The sequence below is a fragment of the Symphalangus syndactylus genome, chromosome 17 (assembly GCF_028878055.3).
Source record: "Symphalangus syndactylus isolate Jambi chromosome 17, NHGRI_mSymSyn1-v2.1_pri, whole genome shotgun sequence".
NCBI classification, from domain to species: Eukaryota; Metazoa; Chordata; class Mammalia; order Primates; family Hylobatidae; genus Symphalangus; species Symphalangus syndactylus.
In genome coordinates, this window is record NC_072439.2 from 64,913,969 (window position 1) to 64,936,853 (window position 22,885).

The following is a 22,885-nucleotide window of genomic DNA, read 5'->3' on the forward strand; positions in this document are numbered from 1 at the left end:
AGCCCTCGCTTGCTCTTGGCGCCTCCTCGGCCTCGGCGCCCACTCTGGCCGCACTTGAGAAGCCCTTCGGCCTGCTGCTGCACTGTGGGAGCCCCTTTCTGGGCTGACCGAGGCTGGAGCCGGCTCCCTCAGCTTGCAGGGAGGTGTGGAGGGAGAGGCGTGGGTGAGAACTGGAGCTGCGAATGGTGCTTGCGGGCTAGTGTGAGTTCTGGGTGGGTGTGGGTTCAGTGGGCGCCGCACTCAGAGTGGCTGGCCAGCTCCACTGGCCCTGGCTAGTGAGGGGCTTAGCATCTGGGCCAGCAGCTGTAGAGGGTACGCTGGGTCCCCCAACAGTGCCAGCCCACTGGCACTGTGCTTGATTTCTCACCGGGCCTTAGCTGCCTCCCCATGAGGCAGGGCTCGGGACCTGCAGCCTGCCATGCCTGAGCCACAACCCCCATCATGGGCTCCTGCATGGCCCAAGCCTCCCCGACGAGCACCGCCCCCTGCTCCACAGTGCCCAGTCCCACCGACCACCCAAGAGCTGAGGAGTGTGGGCACAAGGTATGGGACTGGCAGGCAGCTCCACCTGCAGCCCCAGTGCGGGATCCACTGGGTGAAGCCAGCTGGGCTCCTGAGTCTAGTGGGGACTTGGAAAACCTTTATATCTAGCTAAGGGATTGTAAATACACCAATCAGCACTCTGTGTCTAGCTCAAGTTTGTAAATGCACCAATCAACACTCTGTGTCTAGCTCAGGGTTTGTAAATACACCAATCAGCATTCTGTATCTAGTTAATCTAGTGGGGACTTGGAGAACTTTTGTGTCTAGCTCGGGGACTGTAAATGCACAAATCAGCACCCTGTCAAAACGAACCAATCAGCTCTCTGTAAAACAGACCAATTGGCTCTCTGTAAAATGGACAAATCAGCAGGATGTGGGTGGGGCCAGATAAGAGAATAAAAGCAGGCTGCCCAAGCCAGCAGTGGCAACCCGCTCGGGTCCCCTTCCACATTGTGGAAGCTTTGTTCTTTCGCTTTTTGCAATAAATCTTGCTACTGCTCACTCTTTGGGTCCACATTGCCTTTATGAGCTGTAACACTCACCGCAAAGGTCTGCAGCTTCTCTCCTGAAGCCGTCGAGACCATGAACCCACCAGGAGGAACAAACAACTCCAGACGTGCCACTTTAAGAACTGTAATACTCACCGCGAAGGTCTGCAGCTTCACTCCTGAGCCAGCGAGACCATAAACCGACTGGGAGGAACAAACAACTCCAGATGCACCACCTTAAGAGTTGTAACACTCACGGTGAAGGTCTGCAGCTTCACTCCTGAGCCAGTGAGACCGTGAACCCACTAGAAGGAAGAAACTCCAAACACATCCGAACATCAGAAGGAAAAAACTCTGGACACGCGGCCTTTAAGAACTGTAACACTCACTGCAAGGGTATGCAGCTTCATTCTTGAAGTCAGTGAGACCAAGAACCCACCAATTCCGGACACAGTAGGATGATGGTTATCAGAGGGTAGGAAGGGTAGCAGTGGTGGGAAGTAGAGATGGTTAATGAGTATAAAAATATAGTTATATAGAATGAGTAAGATTTAGTATTTGATACTAGATCTAGTATTTGCTACTACAACAATGTGATTATGAAGGAAGAGAGAGACCTTCTCATGTTGTTTTATATTGTTTTATACTCAGTACCTGTTTTAAGAAGAAACAACAAAGAAGTAAAACCAAAGACAGGCAGCCCAGCACCAGGCCCAAAACCAGGCCTGGGCCTGCCTGGCCTAAACCCAGTAGTTAAAAATCAACTCATAACTTACAAACTGATGTTATTCATTTCCAGACATTGTATAGAAGAACATTGTGAAATTCCTTGCCCTGTTTTCTTTCTCTCTGACCACTGGTGCGTGCAGCCCCTGTCACGTACCGCCTGCTTACTCAAATCAATCACAACCCTTTCATGTGAAATCTTTAGTGTTGTGAGCCCTTAAAAGGGACAGAAATTGTGCATTCAGAGAGCTCGAATTTTAAGGCAGTAGCTTGCCAATGCTCCCAGCTGAATAAAGCCCTTCCTTCTACAACTCTGTGTCTGAGAAGTTTTGTCTGCGCCTCATCCTGCTACAATTACAGTCCACAAAAATGTATCATACATTGCAAAATAAGTAAGACTATAATTTGAATGTTTATAACAAAAAAATAAATGCTTGGGGTACTAGATACTCTATTTACTCTGATGTGACTATAATGTATTTTATACCTGTATTAAAATACCTCATATGCCCCATAAATATATATACCCACTATCTACCCATTAAATGTTTTTAATTTTTTTTAAATTCTAATCTGGATTATTCTGAGCATAACTAGAAATACAATACGAGGGTCAAATACTAGTAAATAACACTTACTTTGGAGTCAGACAGAAAATGATTTGCATTCTAACTCAGTAATTTACTATTTTTGTTACTTAAAGCAAGTTAATTAATCTGGATCTAATTTATGTAAACTCTAAAATGGAAAACATTACCTAATTTACATTGTCACTTGCTTAGAGTGCCTGGTTTATAAATCAGCATTAAAAATGTACGTATTTATTGTTTAAAAAATAAGCAAACATACTTGATTTTAAAAGAAACAAACACATTTTAATACACTAAGTTTAATATAGAATTTTACTGTGTATTTTAATCATTACTTTTTGTTCTTATAATATTGATTTAAATTAATCAAATATAACATTTTATAATAAATGACAAACTATAATTTAAACACATTCAATTATGCTAAACATGTCATTTATTAATTACATTCAACCCCTCAAAACTTCTATTTTACTGACATTTTGGTAACTTTTAAAAGTTTATTATAGTTACTTTAACTAGTTTTAGCCTCCAGCTATATACTGAGAAAAGCTTTTCTGTGACTTTCTCATTATTTTAATTTCTTAATATTATTATTGCCTACATTCCAAACTCTTGTGTAACCTTAATGTCTTTTAATTACAGGTTAAACTTTGATACGTATGGAAGTTAAAAATTAAAATATTTTTGAACTTTTTTGAAATATTTTTGAATATTTTTGAAAGCGTCTAATGTGAAGAGGCAAGCTTATATTTTAATTCTAATACCACCCCTTCTCTACATTTACATAAACACTATCAGTCTTAAGTTTTTTCTTTTTATTTTAAAAATAGAAATGCCTCAGGGTTGTATAGAGATAAAGAGTGGCAGCGTTAATCTAAAACAGTTTCTAACACAAAGTAGATGCTCAATACTTTTTGTGTTTCTGTTCCTTTCCTGAAAATATTTCTTTTGGAAATAGAGACGATACCTGAAAAATAATTTAACACTTTTATTTGTGGAAGAGCTATTGAAAATTAGATTTGATTACTATTTTCTGTCACTGTGTATTTCCCCTTAATCAGATTTTTGTTGCTAAATGATCTTTTCTGGGGAAAAAGAAATAGACATTCTTTAGTTGCTTGTTTTTTAAAATGCCATTTAATTAACCTCTGTAGAGGCAGACACTATTAAAGTTCAGAAAATAAACAGAATCTAGATCTTTGAGCTAGAGCTCAAGCATTCAACATAAAACTTCACTACTCACAGGTTCTCAATACTTGTGAGAAAGGATCATGGGAAAAAGATGAAAGAGCACAAGAGTTTTAATATATTATTCACAATGTCTTGCAATATGTCTTCAACACCATACACTTGGATCTCGTCTAATTACATCTTCTCCCAAATCCAATAAATTCCCAAGACTCGTCAATTGTATATCCTACACTTGCTGAATATATCCATTTCTGTTCCGCCTCGTTACCACTTCCTTAGGCAGACGATTTCCTCCGGGTTACTCTGCTCAGATTTACAGCACAAAGAGACTTCCTATCAAATTCATACTATGGTTATTTCCCACCAAAATTATTCCCCATGGCTTTCTATGCTCCACCTTGTCTATCTAGTTACACTCTTTGCCATTCTTCCTTTTGTAACTAGTCATACAGAATGTATTCCTTCATCTGAAAACACTAGGTTCTTTCTATACTTTAAGTCTCACAAACTGTTTTCCCTGCTGGGTATTTTCTTTGCATTCTTCCTCAATCTGTGCTTAAAGGCAGCTACCTCTGCAAAGTCTTTCATGTCTCTGTTAGACCATTTAATTTCCAATGTGTTGCATCTCTGCTACAGGCCAGCCCAAAATTTCTTATCTTTTTATATCTGTATCCTTATTTCAATGCATTTAAACTTTTCTCTATTTTTTTTTTTTCACTAGACAATGAGCTCTCTGAGGCAAGGATCCCATGTATCTTCTTAGGTGGAGGAGATTTGTTCCTAGTGCAGTGCCTGAGACTATGGGCAAATACTAAGGACACTTATTTGATGAAAAAATTAAAATAATTTAATTTTTGGGAGAACATAGTATATAATACCCATATGTTTGGTAGTAGATTTTGAGTATCATCTTAAAATCATTCTCTCATTCTAAAGATTCTCCCGTGAATATTAACCACAGGATATCAATGTGATTATGCTTTCTCTCTTATTCTACTTCTCAGGGGCTTTTCTTTCTGTCTTTATCATTTAGAATCTAAGATCAGATGAAGAAAGGTAAAAAGGAGAAATAAAATAATGAAGGCTGAGGACAAACAAGTTATTCTGTGTTATTAAGGAAAGACTAAAAGCAACTTTAGGATGTGGGGGAAAAAAATTTTTAATGTTATAGCCTTAAAATCTTAAGATGCTTACAATCTTAGACTAAAAGTCTGACTAGCCTAGAATTAAAAGTATTTATTTTCATATATAAATATAAATTAACAATAACTATATTAAAATCAATATGTACTATTTTGTGTTAAAAATATAAAGTATATTTATGAATGACACACACAAGTTTAAAAAGTATGCTTAAGGAAGAAGTCAAAAGTTAGAGATGATCAAAATCAAGCTATTTCTTTTAACAAATATTAATAAAAATATCTGGATCAAATATGGGCATATGTGGAAGTTAGATGCATGGCTGCCATATTCTTTCCCATACATTTGCTATATTTTATAGTTAAATGTGAAAATAAATATTTCCACTTCACTCAACAAACATTTTTTAAAGTCCTACTATATACTGCACACTGCCATTAGCACTGGGGCTATAGCTGTGAAAATCCAAATAATATTCTTATTCTTATAGAGCTTACATTTTCAGGAATCTGTAAAATTGTCTTTGAAGTCATCTCTTCTAAGGGCCTGACACCAGAAAAGTAAGTGACAGATTTTTAAAATGAAACTAAATGTCCCTCAATCGCTAAATTTTTTATGGAACACCTGCTATCTTCCAAACATTAAGTATTGAGAATGCAAAGTATATTAGAATAAGAATGTTTACTTAAATAAATTTGTTCTATAAAATTAATATTAATAAATAATTGAGTTTCTATTATTACAGAATGTTTTCCTAAGATAAAGAATTTAGCAAATAGTAATTGAGCATGAAATCCATGAAGGCACTGTGCGATTAAGTGAACATGAAGGAAGCCTTAATGATAACTTGAGAGATGTAGGCTTGGAGAAATGAGCGCTGGATTAGAGAAAGGATGGCTGCCTAGAAAAGAATGCATTCCCTGGGATTGTTATGGCAGATACACCCTTTCTGTTTTCAGCATTTCCAAAATTTAGTCTCACATCTTTAATTTTCCTGTGATGAGAATCTTGGTGGCAAACAAATGGTGAAGGCATGGGGATACTAAAAACATATGTGTCCTCAACCACATCCATTCTGAGGCAGAACCCTAGAAATGTAAAGTGTTCCTGTCCTAGGACCAGGTACAGGAGACCAGAGAGACAGGCTGAAGTTATCTTTTTTTTTTTCCCTTTCTTTACAGAGGTCAATAAGGCATTCTTCCTCCTCCTCCAGCTCCCCTTTTTCTTAAGTGTTTATTGTTCAATGTGACTTAGTAACTATTGAAATAAGTCATTTTTCCTCTTTACTACTTGGAACTTATAAATCATCTAAAAAATAATATATATTTTGATTTTTACTTCCAGTTCATTTAATAAGGTGCCCAGTGCATCATTAGTATAGATTGAGGTAAGCACACTAACTTGTGATTTTTAATTCTGATTTGTAGTAGGAAAAAAAATGTTTCAGTTTTATTTAATTTTAAGCTTTCCTATGATAGGTCTGCACTATAATCTTCCACTCTGTATACTTTCCTTTTAAAAGGATGACAGTTTCCTTAATATGACAAAAGCATACCACATCTCTGTTTGGAGACAGCTCAGCTTACTCTCTGTTTCAATGAGTGCTCTCTTTGTAGGCCTCTGGCACACTGGGTATTGCAACTCGGTATTCACTGTCTTAGCTTTCTATTTCCATCATCACTAAAGTGATTTTATGCAGAGGATTTTCCACTGATTATCTGAACTGGCAGATCATCTTGACTTCTTCCTCTTTATTCATAAGTGAGCTTCTGGGACTCCAACTACCAGCTGCCAGTTCCTCAAGGAATCTGCATATTCTTTGCCAACTTCCCCTGTTCTCTCGAAGTTGCCTTTCTAAAGTCTTTTGTAAAATGAAGTTCTTGCACTTTTAATGATTTTCACTTTGTGAAGTTAGCTGCTGAGCTACCAAGCCTATATACATGTTTACTAGTGTTTTAACTTTTTGTAAAGTGTGCATTTTCTCATGACACAATACTGTTTCATGCCTTTAACCTTAAACTACAGCATATGCCTGTGTGATGCTAACAGAGCCATTATTTTCTAAATTTTATTTTTGAGGTGCTTAATTGACAATCTTTTTATTTTCAAGGTTTTGCTGTTATTATTGGTTTTAATTCTTCTGTGCATGACCTGCACTTAGATGAATTTGAACTCTGTCTTTTGATAGAAGTCATCATTCTATCCATATATAGGGTGAGAATCCTATACAGTTATTGTGATCCTTACATCTTCATGTTAACTTCTTTTAAAAAAATCCTTTCCTATATTCCCTTATTAACTTGCATGATTTTAATCAAGTTGCTATTTATTCCATGTTTTTGCTACTTAACTAGATATTCTTACTAAAATTTCATTCTCTTCCCTTACCAGACTATGCATTTGTAACTACATAATGTGCATTTTTTATTATTGTTTGAAAAGAAAATAAATATGTCTTCATGAAAATATAGATTGGTCATCAACATGATGTGTGTTACCCATCCCATCCTTACCAGATATATAGAAACACATTAATTTATTCTATCTCTTCTCTCCTCTGTCCCTACTATGATAGCTTTAGAATGTTCCTCTTCCCATTTTGCTTAGCTACTTAAAAATTTTAATTCCTTATTATGATTTAAGTTTTCTTGCAAATTAACATGGTCCTGCTGTTTAAAGTATGTGTAAAGCTTGCATTTTCTCTGTCAGATCATTATTTGGTTTAAGTATTTTCTCAGTCATCCCCCTCAGATGGAATTAAATACATTATTGTACACTATTAATCATCTTCTCTGTGAGATGATGACATTGTCAGGAGGTATATGATTTGGAGAAAACATACTTTTTTTTTCATTAATCAGCAGATGTTTTCTTACCCTTTTCTGGTTTCACATGCTACAAGTAAAAATAATGTAAATGGACTGAACACTCCCATCAAAAGAACTCTCCCATTGATCTTTTGCCTACAAGAAACATACCTCCCCTACAAAAACACATATAGACTGACAATAATGGGATGGAAAAAGATAGTCTATGACAATGGAAACCAAAAAAGTGCAGGAGTATCTACACTTATATTAAACAAAATAGAAGAGACAAAGAGGGTCACTATATAATAATAAAGTTGTCAACTTAGCAAGAGAATATAGCAATTTTAAATAATATCCATGCAACACTGGAACACACAGATATATAAAGCAAATATTATTAGAGCAAAAGAGAGACATAAGTCCAAATACAATAATAGTGGGACACTTCAACACCCAACTTTCAGCATTGGACAGAACTTCCAGACAGAAAATCAACAAAGAAACATTGGAATTAATATGTACTATGAACTAAATGAATCTAGTAGATATTTACAGAACATTTAATCCAACTGCTGCAGAATACACATTCTTTTCCTCAATACATGAATCATTCTCAAGGATAGACCACATGTTAGGTCACAAAACAAGTCTAAAAATATTCAAGTACATTGAAATAATATCAAGCCTATTATCTGACCAGAATGGAATAAAACTAGAAGTTACTAGCAATAGAAAATTTGGAAACTATACAAATACATAAAAATTAAATAATATATTCATTAATGACCAGTGGGTCAATGAAGAATTTCAGAAAGAAAGTAAAAAATACTTTGAAACTAATGAAAATGAAAACACAAAATACCAAAACCTGTGGGATACAGCAAAAGCAGTACTAATAGGAAACTTTAGAGCTACAAGTGCTTACATCAAAAAAGAGCAAAAATTTCAAATAATCTAACAATGCATCTTAAAGAACCAGAAAAGCAAGGGCAAACCAAATACAAAATTAGTAGAATTAAAGAAATAATAAAGATCAGAGCAGAAATAAATGAATTTGAAATGAAGAAAATTATACAAAAATCAATAAAAACAAAACTTTGTTTTCTTGAAAAGTTAAACAAAATTGACAGACTGTTAGCCAGACTGACTAAGAAAAAAAAGGAGAACATAGAAATTGACAAAATCAGAAATGAAAAAGGAAATATTTCAGTTGATACTGCAGAAATTTAAAGGATCATTAATGGCTACTGCGAGCCAATAAATTGAAAAACCTAGTAAGTAATGGACACATTTCTAGACATATACAACCTACCAAGATTGAACCAGGAAGAAATCCAAATCCTGAACAGATCAATGACCAATAACCAGATTGAAGGCAAAATAAAAAGTCTACCAATAAAGAAAAGCCTGGGACCCAGTGGTTTCACTGCTGAATTCTGCCAAACATTTAAAGAAATATTATCAATCCTACTCAAATTGTTTTGAAACATAGAGGAGGAGGGAATTCTTCCAAACTCATCCTATGAGGCCAGTATTACCTTGAGAACAAAAGTAGACAAAGCCACATCAAAGAAAGAAAACTATAGGCCAATATCTTTTATGAATAATCAAAAACCCTAAACAGAATTCCAGCAAATAGAATTTAACAATACATTAGAAACATCATTTATCATGACCAAGTCAGATTTATCTATGGAATGCAACGATGGTTCCACATACACAAATTGATCAATGTGATACATTATATCAACAGAAAGATGGATAAAAACATATGAATACTTCAATTGAGGCTGAAAAAGCATTTGATAAAATTCAACTTCCCTTCGTGGTAAAAATCCCTAAAAAAACTGTGGACAGAAGAAACATAGCTCAACATAGTAAAGGCCATATATGACAGGCCTCCAGTTGATATCATACTGAATGGGGAAATCTGAAAGCCCTACCTCTAACATCTGAAATACAACAAGGACGCCAACTGTCACCACTGCTATTCAACATAGTACTGGAAGTCCTAAATAGCTCATTTAAACTAGAGAAAGAAATAAAGAGCATCCAAATTGGAAAGAAAGAAGTCAATTTTTCCTGTTTTTGCAGTTGATATGATCATATATTTTGAAAAAACTACTTAACTAAAACACTATTAGAATTGAATAAACAAATTCAGTAAAGTTGCAGCATACGAAATCAATACACAAAAATCAGTAGCATTATTGTATGTCAACAGCGAGCAATCTGAAAAAGAAATAAATGTATGATTCAATTTACAATAGCTAGACATAAAATTAAATACTTAAGAATTAACCAAAGAAGTGAAAGATCTCTATAATGAAAACTCTAAAACACTGATGAAAGTAATTGAAGGGGACACCACAAAATAGAAACAAATTTCATATTTCTAGATTAATAGAATAAATATTGTTAAAATGTCCATACCACCACAAGCAATCTACAGATTTAATGTAATCTTTATCAAAATACAAATGACATTCTTCACCTAAGTGGAAAAAAATTCTAAAATTTATATGGAACAATAAATCACCCAGGAAAGCCACCTATAGCCTAGGGAGAAAGAAAAAACTGGAGGACTCACATAATCTGACTTTATGCTACAGAGCTGTAGTAACCAAAACAGCATGGTGCTGGCACAAACATAGATGCATAGACCAAGGGAACAAAATACAGAACCCAGAAACAAACCCACACATTTATAGTGAAGTCATTTTTTACAAAGGTGTCAAGAACATACACTGGGGAAAGACTGTCTCTTTGATGAATAGTGCTGGGAAAACCGGATATCCATTTGGAGAAGAATGAAACTAGATCCCTATCTCTCACTATATACAAAAATCAACTCAAAATGGATTAAACACTTAAATGTATGACCTAATGTATGACCTAAGTGTATGAAATTATTACAAGAAAACATTGAGGAAACTCTCTAGGATATTGGTCTGGGCAAAAATTTTCTTTAGTAATACCCCACACGCACAGGCAACCAAAGCAGAAATGGACAAATGGAATCACTTCAAGTTAAAAAGCTTCTGCACAGCAAAGGATACAATCTACAAAGTCAAGAGACAACCCACAGAATGGGAGAAAATATGTTCAAACTCCACATCTGACAAGGGATTAATAACCAGAATACCATAAGACGCTCAAACAACTCTATAAAAATAATAATCCAATCAAAAAGCAAAAGTTTATATAGACATTTCTCAAAAGAACACACACAAATGTCAAATAGGAATATGAAAAAGTGCTCAACATCACTCATCACCAGAGAAATGCAAATCAAAACTACAATGAGATATCATCTCACCTTAGATTAAATGGCTTATATCCAGAAGACAGGCAATACCAAAAGCTGTTGAGGATGTGGAGAAAAGGATATCCTAGTATACTGTTGTTGGGCATGTAAATTAGTACAACAGCTAGGGACAACAGTTTGTATATTCCTCAAAAAACTAAAAATGGAGCTACCATATCATCCAGCAATCCCACTGCTAGAAAAGAAAGGAAATCATTTTATTGAAGAGATATTTGAACTCCCATGTTTGTTGCAGCACTGTTTGGAATATCTAAGATTTGGAAGCAAACTGTTGTTCATGAACAGAAGACTGGATAAAGAAAAATGTCGGCCGGGCGCAGTGGCTCATGCCTATACTATTTAGTCCTTATAAAAATTTATAAAAGTTTATTGAGAAAGTATCCATCGGCATGTACTTATTTAAAACCTCATTCTAGGAAACATTACCAAGTACTAATTTTTTAAGGAAAGTATTCTTTTTATCAATTGATAATCCTGTGACTCATTTTTTTTAAATGTCACTTGTTTGGATTAAAATATTGCCAAACACTCTCATTCACAGTTGAAACTGTTTAAAATTTAGATTTTAAAAATGTGCCATGATAATTGGAGTTTTCTAAGCAATAAAAGTAAAAAAAAAAAAAAATAAAAGCATGGTATAGTACAGCAGGTAAAACATCTTACCAGTTTGCCAAGAAAAAGATAATTTGTCACATTCTGAGGTAATAAACTTTTTATCTTTAAGTGTCAAGAACAAGGTGGCTTTTCTCCTTGATGTCCCTTTTACCCTTGGTCAATATTTTTATTTTTTATTACATTAATGTCAAAATTGCTTCCTTTGACAAAGAGCGAAAGGGTGTCATCTGGACACCACATCCCATAACCTCACTGGTGAACAGTGAAGCTCTGCCCAGGATCAGGCTATCCCGTGCCAACAGCTGATCCTAAAACATGAAAATCTACTTTGCTAAATAAATTATTACTAACATTATTATTTTTTGATTTAAAATATATTCCACACTTTTAAAATGTTTTCATATTTGTGGGTAGTCACAGCTTGATTATGGAAACAGAGTAGTGTAACCAGAGGATGACATACTGCAAGAATTACATATTCATTCCCCAGTATTTGAGTGTAAATGAAGCCTGAATCATAAAAGTTATATGCCAAGATTCCAAATAAACAATGTCAGAGTAAATTTTCCTATGAATGTCAAATTGGACATTTTCTGATTTGATGCTGTGTCAATCAGTTTTGTAAAGTGTTCATCACAGTGACAGAATAATTTAGAAAAGGCAGCTGTGTTCTGATAATCAGCAATATGTATGTTTCCTTATTCATTCCAAGATGATAGATATGAACATATATGTTTTTGCTTCAGGTTCTGTCACAACTCAGACTGAAGTTTAAATTAAAGAAAAATACCTCTACCCTCAATCCCCATCCAGATTTCTCCTCGTAAAAGCCTATAACTAGTCATTAAAGCAATAAATATTTAATAAGTGCTTAGTAAGTTATCAATGATTTTAGGAATAATGTAACCGTGATAAGACCCTAGACATGTAAGATACAGAGAAATAAATAATACAAATGAGGCTGTAAATTATAATGAAAAAGTGAGAAAGTTTTCACATATAATATACATATATTTCATTCGGTGTCAATGTTAATGATAATGACGACAGTAATTGTTCATAAGTATTAAGTTTTTATGGTGTGTCCTATACTGGGATACATAATTTACACATATTTTCTATGCAATGCTCATAATCACAACATAATTCTAATTTTATAGCTGAGATAGAAGTGAAACTTTGTGACATTAAGTAATTTGCAAGTAAATGTTGGAATCAAAATTTTAATTCAAGATCTGCCTAAACACAGAAAGAGAAATAGGTAATCATTGAGATATATATGTATACAAACATTATCAAATAGAGCAAAGGAAAAAATAATGTTATTACAATACAGTACTGTCTTTAAAGGATATTTACTATGTATAAAGAAAATAAAAAGACAATCCTTTCAGATGGAGGAATTAAAAAGAAGAAGAATGCCAAGTTCAAGATGTAGAAGTGGACTTAGATGAAGTTTTTATAAATCTCTTCAAGACTGGGAAATCAAAATGACAAGAACCCATGATCTACTTCTTGCATTAGCCAGAGTATATGTAGAAGACCAGCTTTGGTACATTAAAGAAGTCTCAAGCAGAGATACTTGACAAAATCCCTGGCACACAATATGACCCAAAAGCAGAGGAGCCACCTGACATTAAGGAAGACTGAATATTTGGAAAATGGGCACACCAGAGGTATCTGATGTAGACCGCTGACACAGGGGCTTTCCTCATATACTACTACATGTCATGAGACCCCTGTATCACCTGTTCCTGATAGTCTGGGAGAAGGTTCTCTTTAAGACTGAGACTGAATTTCTGCCATCTTGGTGGGATGATTTAAATTCTATTTCAAAAAGCGAAAGGAATACAGTATTTATATTCCTAAGTTATGGTGTAAAAGTATTATTTTCTAATTATGGAAGCTTCATCATCAAATGGGTTACAATTACAGTGAAGTAAATATTTTTATAAGAAACTAAATTATAACACTAATAATTGGAAATGGTTATTTTGGAGACAATGGGTGTGACCCTGATGGAGAGTTTATGCATAAACATAAATGTCATATTTCATAATTTTTAGTGGATAGAGAAGTATCAGCAAACTGTGATAAGAGGAATTCTGAAACACTGTTATATATGACTTTGCAAATCCTAGTGGACATAGAGTATTCAGCAGATATGTGTACAAGAATGAGGAAAGGTCTCCTTATAGTTTTCTGATAGTATTAAATTTGCAATTCCCAATAAATTGTAAAGAAAAGAGAGGTAAGGAATATGCTTTTTAAATTTTCTCTAAAATTGCATTTTAAAACAAACAAAAATAAACAGCTCTTCTAGGAAATGAAGGAACACGTAATGCCCAAAGTTGTCAATGTTCTGGAAAAAAAGGCCACCTTTGTTTTCCTCATTGGAAAATATCGCAGAAGTTCGGCGCTCACAGTTTGCAAAGATCACCAAGACCATGGGGGAAATAACAAAACAGTAGAACTCCTGATGTTTTACAGAAATGAAATTCCTTTGTTTGAATAGCAGACATTTGAATCTTGATTACGGCATTTTGTTACCATTCTGAGGCATTTGAAAATATGCAGGAAGTACTAATAGTGTGTTTCTTTGTGCCAGGGTGTAAGTGTGTATGTGCAGAAAGCAATGGCATTGGTGCAATGTCTTTAGAAGATTAGCTTTGAATTTTTAACCAAGATAAAAGTACTCAAAACATAAAAATATTCAGTGAAAGTGGCTTAGTAGCTGAACATTTTACGTTTTTAATGCCTTGTAAAATCTGGAAGAATCCAGATTAAATTCCTAAAATTTTACCAGAAGCTAGAGAAATAGTGATTTTGTGTGATATTGAGGCTAGAGACTTACAGACACTGGATCTGGGAGTTTTGGAACTAGGAATACAAATCACACATAAAACGTGTGTATTGGGATAAAACTGGGCACAACAGTCTTCTAAAAGTTCTGCTTAATTTAAAAGTTGTCTTCTGCTTCTTTCAATTGCTGAAAATAGTAAATTGAGATAAAACATCTCTCTGAGTAATTAAGCCTTGACCACTTCAAAGACACCAGACACTGCCAGTGCACATAAAGACTAGTTACACAAATTACAACTTTGAGGCATTTATATCCCCTCAGAAGCCTATTGTTTAGATAATTGAATCCTGGAATCTTAAAATAAAAAATAATATTTAGTTTTCTAAAGCACAAAAACATATAAATAAAAAGAATAAATTTTGCACAGTTGCTGTTGGTCATTTTAATGTGGATTATTTTCATCACCTTGTGTATGTTTTCTTGTCAATATTTCTATTAAAATATATATTCCTTTCATACTTTCAAGTATTTTTATTTAAATGATCTTTGTTTACTATAAAGCATATTTGAAACGTTGTTTGGACTAGGATTTTAAGAGTGTTTCAAGAATGAAAGGGGGCTTAAAGTTTAATCTAACACTAATGCAAGACTAGTAATTTTGTCCTAACAGAGACACACAATATGTATTTGAATACAGGACGATTTATTGATATTATAAAATTTTATTTAACAAAACGGATATTACTGAATCCTTTGTCTAGCCATATCTATTCTAAATTTCTCTAGGGAACTAAACATGACAGGAACAGTGACAAATGCAAAATCAAAAATGCATTTCTGGATAAAATCATGCAAGGCATAAAAATATTTCAGTCAATGACAGACTGAATATAAGATGGTGGTCCCATAAGATTATAATACTGTATTTTTACTGCACTTTTTCTATGTTTAGGTGTTTTTAGATACAGATACTTACCATTGTGTTGTAATTATTTATAATATTCAATATCGTAACATGCTGTACAGATTTGTAACCTAGGAGCCATAGGCTGTATCATATAGCCTAGATTTATAATAGGCTATACCATTTAGGTTTATGTTAAGTATATTCTGTGATGTGTGCACAATGACAAAATTGCCTAATAATACAATTTTCAGAATCTTCTGTTGTTAAGTAATGCATGACTGTATCTAGTTGTGGGTAATATCCAAAGAAGAGATTCATTTATGGTCAGGGCAGGAGTTTTGGTCTTAAAGCCCTGCCATTAATCCTAGTTTACCAAAAATCTCTCTCTAGCTGTATGACTAGCTTTTTTGTGCTGCTATACCCAGAAGGTGAGACCTCATAAGATTTTATTTAACCATATGTGAAAGAAATAAGAGAAAGAGGGGCTACATTCAATGACATGTAGAATTTTTCAATATCCTTAATACAGGCTGTTTTTAAAGACATAGCATTCTACCATGAAATAAAACTAGAGTTAGTCTTACTGTTCAGGAAAAAAGAAAAAAGAGTAGTAAGATATAACTTGGTAGGCTTGTATTTGAGATATTTCTGGATATTCACAAAAATGTACTTTAAGAAAATATTTGCATGTCTTAACACTGTAAATTTTTGACTTAGATTCTTAACTCACAATAATTCTTGAAAAATGCTTACTAGTAAGTGAAATAGTAATCTAGTAAGAGATGGCATCAATGTAAATCAACCATTATTTCAAATCAATGTCAACAGCCATGCTTTAAGAAAATTTAGAAAGGTTATAAAACATCATATATGTAATATTAGAAAGTCCTTTACTGAAGCAAGGGCACTCTATCTCACTTGGGCACAAAAGGAGGAAAGATATACAAACTAGGGATAACCGAGTGACTTGCATAGATGACCATAAGTTGTGAATGAATAATTTGACTATGTTTTGCACTCTTTTGTTTCATAAACAGATATTGCAGTTGTATTTTCATAGAATATTCTGCTTAAGAGTATGTTCATTAATTTATTCATCCACTACTTATTGATTACTGTTAGATAAAACTTTTAAGAACTTGGGTACAGTGTTTAAATGAACAAAAAGAGTTCCTGCTGTCACAAATATTAAATGTGAGGAGACATTTACCCAATCTATTGATAAATATGTGCAATAAGATAGCACCAGAGAGTAGAGATAGAGAAGGGGCATGGGAAAATGTCAGGTATTTCCTCTGTGAGAAGGTGACATGTACTTGTTGCACAATGCACAGTAAATAGAAAAACAGAAAAAAAAATGAACTATAAAATATATATACACCCTTAATTGTTTGCATATGTAATCTATTTATTTTTCAGAAGAATGTGTTAGGTTTTATAACTCTCATTTTAAGGAAAGCAAACTCATTTTACTTCCTCAGTGATATGGTTTGGCTCTGTGTCCCCACCCAACTCTCACATTAGATTATAATTTCCAGTGTTGGAGGAGGGGCCTGGTGGGAGGTGACTGAATCTTGGGGGTGAACTTTCCTTTTTCTGTTCTCGTGATACAGTTCTCATGAGACGTGATTGTTTGAAAGTGTGTAACACTTCCCCCTTCGCTTGCTCTCTCTCCTGCTGGCTACATGAATATGTGCCTGCTTCCCCTCCCATTCCACCATGTTGTAAGTTTCCTAAGGCCTTTCCAGAAGCAGGAGCCTGTATAGACCACTACAGAACCATGAATCATGAACTGGCTAACCCCCTTTTCTTTACAAATTACCCAGTCTCAGATATATCTTTTTTTTTTTTTTGACAGTCTCACTCTGTCACTCAGGGCAGTGGCATGATCTTGGCTCACTGCAGCCTCCGCCTCCCAGGCTCAAGCATTTCTCCTGCCTCAGCCTCCCAAGTAGCTGGGATTACAGGCGCAAGTGACCATGCCCAGCTAATTTTTGTATTTTAGTAGAGATGTGGTATCACCATGTGGGCCAAGCTGGTCTTGAAATCCGCCCACCTCGTCCTCCTAAAGTGCTGGGATTATAGGAGTGAGCCACTGTGCCTGACCTCAGATATATCTTTATAGTAGTCTGAGAATGGATTAATACACTCAGACAACACAGTCCAATATAACATAGGAAAAATACACACAGGAGAGAAGGTTGGGCTAAAATATTGAACTGGTGTTAAACCAAGCAGACAAACTAAGATATTTTTCTGGGAGAAATAGGATTTTATAAAGTTGTTTTCTGACTTGAGCAATTGGGAGGATGGTAGTGCCATCTTTTACAATGAGAAAGACAAAGAAATTACAAGATTTGGAAGTATCAAAAACTTCATGGTTGACATGTTTTCTTAAAATACTTTTAAAACAATTCAGCAGAAATTTCTAAGGCAGTTGGATAAACAATTCCAGGGCTCTGGGAGGGGGATAACTTAGAAATATAATCTTGTGGAGCATCCACATAAATAATATTACTTAGGAAGATTAAAGAGACATTGTTAGAGTCCAAAAGAGATTCCTGAGAAATTTAACACTGAGACATATAAGTAGAAAAGAGGAGAAACCTGTAAGAGTAGCAGAAGAAATGGTCAGCATGGTGCTAGGAAAATTGATCAATGCCAGAAGTCTAGAGAAGAAAGCATTTCACATCAGAATATATAATAACTCAGGTGAAGAGGTGCAGGAAGACTGACTAAAAGAGAAGTTGATCCATAAAATCCTCAGGCAATTTTAATACTTACGAAGTAGACAAGAGGAACAATAAAAATATTAAGAAAGAATAGCTGTAAAAATAACCAAATACAGGAGCTTGTAGTAACATGAGGGGTTAGTGGGGGAAGAGAATTTTGAAGGAAGAAATGATCAAATATATCAAATATTGCTTTAAAAAGGCTAACAAAATATGAACAAACTGTATCTATTGGAATTAAAAACATAGATTATTGGAGACCTTGGTATTTAAAAGCTGTGACTGGAACTGAAGCCAGCTAGAGTGGGTTAAAAATAACTGGGAAGTAAGGAAGTGGAGACCAAAAATGAAATCAATTCTTTAATGAGGTTTTCAGTCCATGGGAGCAGCATCCTCAATGTTCTGAAAAGGGTCAGCTTTGATCTGTCACTTACAGGGATAGATTTTTAGTCACTGTGGGTCATTTTCCTCTTGGACTGCAAAAGTCTTCCATCTCCCATTCTCTGCAGGATTTTTTCAATGCTCCAGTCACTCTTTTCACAGTCTTGTTTCCTTTATAATTTTTGTTGTGTTTTGTTTTTCCCAATAAAGGTAGACTTGAAAGGACAATCCAAACAGAAACTGAAAGAATCAGAATGTAAATTAATTGGGTTTCAACATAATTTTTATATAAAATTGATTTAATTTGTAAGGAATCTGAACTTAATGAAAATGTATAGTGATCATAATACATAATCTGTTTTCTTGTATTGATGATCACAGTGGTTAATTACGAAGTGGATGCTCCCAAAATCACAACCTGTTTAAGGTCTAACACCTGATACTATACTGGTACAAATTAGCCCTATGTGAGCCTGATAGATTTTCCCCTAGGTACCATATCAGAGCATGTTCCTGTAGAGCAACCTAGGACTAGTTACATTCCCATTTCAAAGAAGGGTGTGCCTTGAAGGGACTTAATCAGAATCACGTACAATTACATCCTTGGTGCAAACCAGCACAATAAAGCCAGCCTCATTTTCCTGTCTGGTTCTTCTCTACCTTTTTTTCCCCTAAAAATCTAATTATGAGTTTAGGATACACCCTTGCAGTCTACAAACTTGCTCTTCAGTGATACATTATTACATATCACATCATCTGTGTTGGTGCCTAGATCAAGGGAGTTTTGAAACCTAAATCTAGTCCCAAAATCTTTCTAAATAATTCCTTTGTGAAACCCAGGACTCCACTGTAAATTTTACATGGGGAAAACATTCTTAGTAGAACTGATAAACTTGCTAATTAAAGCATAACAATGACCCGCTATCACATATATTTTAGAAGCGTTGACGGTAGGCCAAGAAAGTTAATATTTAATTTTTGTGTCAATAAATATACACTAAAATGTAGCATCTTTTGCTTAGTTTTATGATAGAATTAAAATCTCCAGCTAATTCCTCAAGTCTCTTGCTTTTTAAAATTATATCTTTACTTGTGGATTTATCATTCTCCAGACTTGCTCTTGCATGAAGAATATTTTGCAATCTCTTTAGCTGCTGCAAAAAGCTCATCCTAGAGTATGAGGTATCAATTTCATGCAGGATTTTCAATAAGAGTGACATCCACACAGATCCAGAGCTCAGCCTGTTCCATCAGACTGATAATACTCTCCCAGCTTCTCAGTCTGAAATATGTCCTCCCTGCTGGTCCTCATTATTATCACCTTCAGCGATGCCTTTTCAAGCCTGTTGTCATACAGCGGGCAGTATCTCAGTGCTGTCAGGAGCATCATTATCGTCTCTGTCAATGAATACGCAGGCATCTGACCCCAGAACCTCTCAAAGCTCACTAGTGTCTGCAAGGAATGTTGAGACAGGGAAAAAAGTGTGTGGGTCTGTATCTAACATATATATTTTTTACACTTCGACTGTATTCCCCTTTCTGGTTCTGTCTCTGAATATAAACATATTTAGAGATATATTCATAGAGACATATTAGTATATATGTATCTAATATGTGAAATGATGCAATTTAAATTAAAATTACAATATTTCTGCTATAGTTCCTCAAAGTAAATGTAGTTGAGAATAATAATCTTATAGATGCTTATTTCCTTGCCTTTTATTCTTTTTCATCTTCTTATGAATGGCATATAATGTGCCAAAAATAAAATAAAACCCGCTTTAGTGACATAAAAAGTATCAATTTTGTTTAGTTTTTTTAAGATTTTCAGTAAAATATAAAAAGTGATCTATCTCAGTGATATTTTCTGAACTAGTAAAATAGTATCTTTTTAAAATGTCTAGAATTATAATTGTTTTTGTAGGCACATCTGCATAAAGGAGAGGGCAAATTGTGATGGTGTATAGGTAAATTATATACAGATATAGAAATAATAAAGGATTTAAAAAATAGACAATGTGACATTTCCAGTGGTAATTGGACTAGACTTTAGAGCATCAAAATTGAAAAAACAATGGTCTGGGCCTTAGAATAGAATGCAAACTGAGAATGACACAACTGTTAAAGGAAAAAAAAAGCTAGTGAAATCTCAACTCTAGAGATTACAATTCATTATATCAGTGATTTACCTTTTTAATATTAGAACATGCAATATAAATATCTATGTATAGATTTCTAACAAGGTAATATTTAAATAAGTTCATTGTGAATAAAATACATTGAATAAATGTGATTACTGTCCATGAAAACATCTTTGTAAGAGGGAATTAAAGAGGTCAAGTGACTAGAAATACCTAATAAAAAAGAACTATTTATTTTAAAAATATGTTACTTTTTGTATTATTTCATATAACTCTAGATATATCTATATATGTGCATTATATATATGTAAATTATATATAGACGTATTTATATTTATTTATTTAGATACAGGGTCTCACTCTGTTGCCCAGGCTGCAGTGCAGTGGTGCAATCATAGCTTGCTGCAGGCTTGAACTTCTGAACTTAAGGGATCATCTCACCTCAGCCTCCCAAGTAGGTGGGACTATAGGTGTGCACCACCAGGCCCAGCTAATTACTTTATTTTTTGAGAGACAGTCTCCTTTTGTTGTTCAGGCTAGTCTTGAATTCCTGGGCTCAAGTGATCCTCCCTCCTTGGTCTCACAGGGTGCTGAGATTACAGGGCTGAGCCATTGCACTGAGCCATAAATACATGGTTTAAGTGTACTGAAAGCTGTCATCTAGAGTAGTGACTACATGGTACAATATTTGTTATCTATGAAAAAAACACATTTCCTGATTTCTGTTTAAGAAGTGATCTTTCATATTTCTCATAATCAAGGTAAATAATATAATACGTTGCTCTATTAAAAACAATAATTATAAGATACATACACATATTATTAGTAAAAAAAAGATGTATTATGTCCACTACATGATATTTTATTCTGCACCCTTTCAATTATGCTAATCCATAAAGTTGAATACACGAACACAATTTTATAACATATAGTATAAAATATTCATTAGTTTGGTTATGTTGGCAGAAATACCAATGTCAGGAATAAAAGTGATTCACTAGTGAGGGAAATTTTGAACCAGATTAAGAACTTTCTGACCTTTCATTATGCATTACTGCACTTGTTTCTGAGAAAACAGGAGTCATGTAGACATATTGAATTTTCCACTATGTTATGTAAAAGAGATTATATAGCAATACTTTACAGTAAATCATTATTTTATGATCTTCTTTTACAATACTTTCTTAATTGGGCACAGTGGCTCACACCTAAAATCCCAGCACTTTTGGAGGCTGAGGTGGGCGGATCACTTGACGTCAGAAGTTGCAGACCAGCCTGGCCAACATAGTGAAACCCGTCTCTACTAAAAATACAAAAATTGGCCAGGTGTGGTGGTGCATGCCTGTAATTCCAGCTACGTGGGAGGCTGAGGTGCAAGAATCGCTTGAACCTGGGAGGTGGAAGTTGCAGTGAGCTGAGATCATGCCACTGCACTCCAGACTGGGTGACAGAGTGAGACTTTGTCTCAATAAATCAATAAATAAAAATAAAATGTTTTCAATAAATAAGCTAGGTCTAGATTAACTGACAAATGTTACATTTATACTAGCTGGCTTATTTGCAGCATATAAGAAAGAATCACATACAACACACAAATTAAGGTTTAAAGTTTGTCCGTGCTTTAGGCTGAATTCTTAACCAAACAATTGTTTTGCAAACAACTATTACAAAATGTTAAAAATAAAGGAGTTATGAGAGAAATATATAAATTAATCATTTTATAATAATGAGCAAGTATTCACATTTAATATAAATACATATGAACATAGAAAGTTTATGTGAATTAATATAATTGCTGATTTTCAAAGCAGATAACAAACCTCCCAGAGTGTTGGCATGTGGAACCTGTCTTAGTCCAGCAGTGTGTCCTGGGGCTGTCTCTTCCCCTGAGGCGATGATCCACACTGGCTTATTCTTTGCTGTTCATAGTTGAGGGCAATAGGCATGGGGTGAAGGAGATATACCAGACCAGAGAAAAAATGGACATGAAATATTTTTCCATGTTATCCCCCAAATTCCTAATAACATGAAATGAAAGGAGAATTATTTTTTAAAGTACACCTACTTCATAAGTTATATTAAACTGTATAAACTATATAAATTAAATTAAGCACTCTAAAACTATGAGAAGACAGGCTAAGTGGCCGTTTACTGTAGCTAAGTGTGTGTAATGGAATAGATCTACAGTATCAAGAAATTAAAGATGTGTTTAACTGGAAAGTGAAAAAAGGTATAGAAAAGTGCAATATTAAGGAAATAGCAAAGGCTTAGAAGAACTCTGAAGGAGAGCTAGGTAAATTTTCTAATCGACAAAAGCAGAATTTATAAATATTGATATAGAGTCTATGGAAGGATATAAAATATAATGCAACTGTTATGCATTCAAGTAAGCAACAGTGGCCTTTCTCTATTTTATTATCAATGGCAATTGGATAACAAAAGACATTGTTGCCCATGATCATATATGATAATAAATTATGTGGC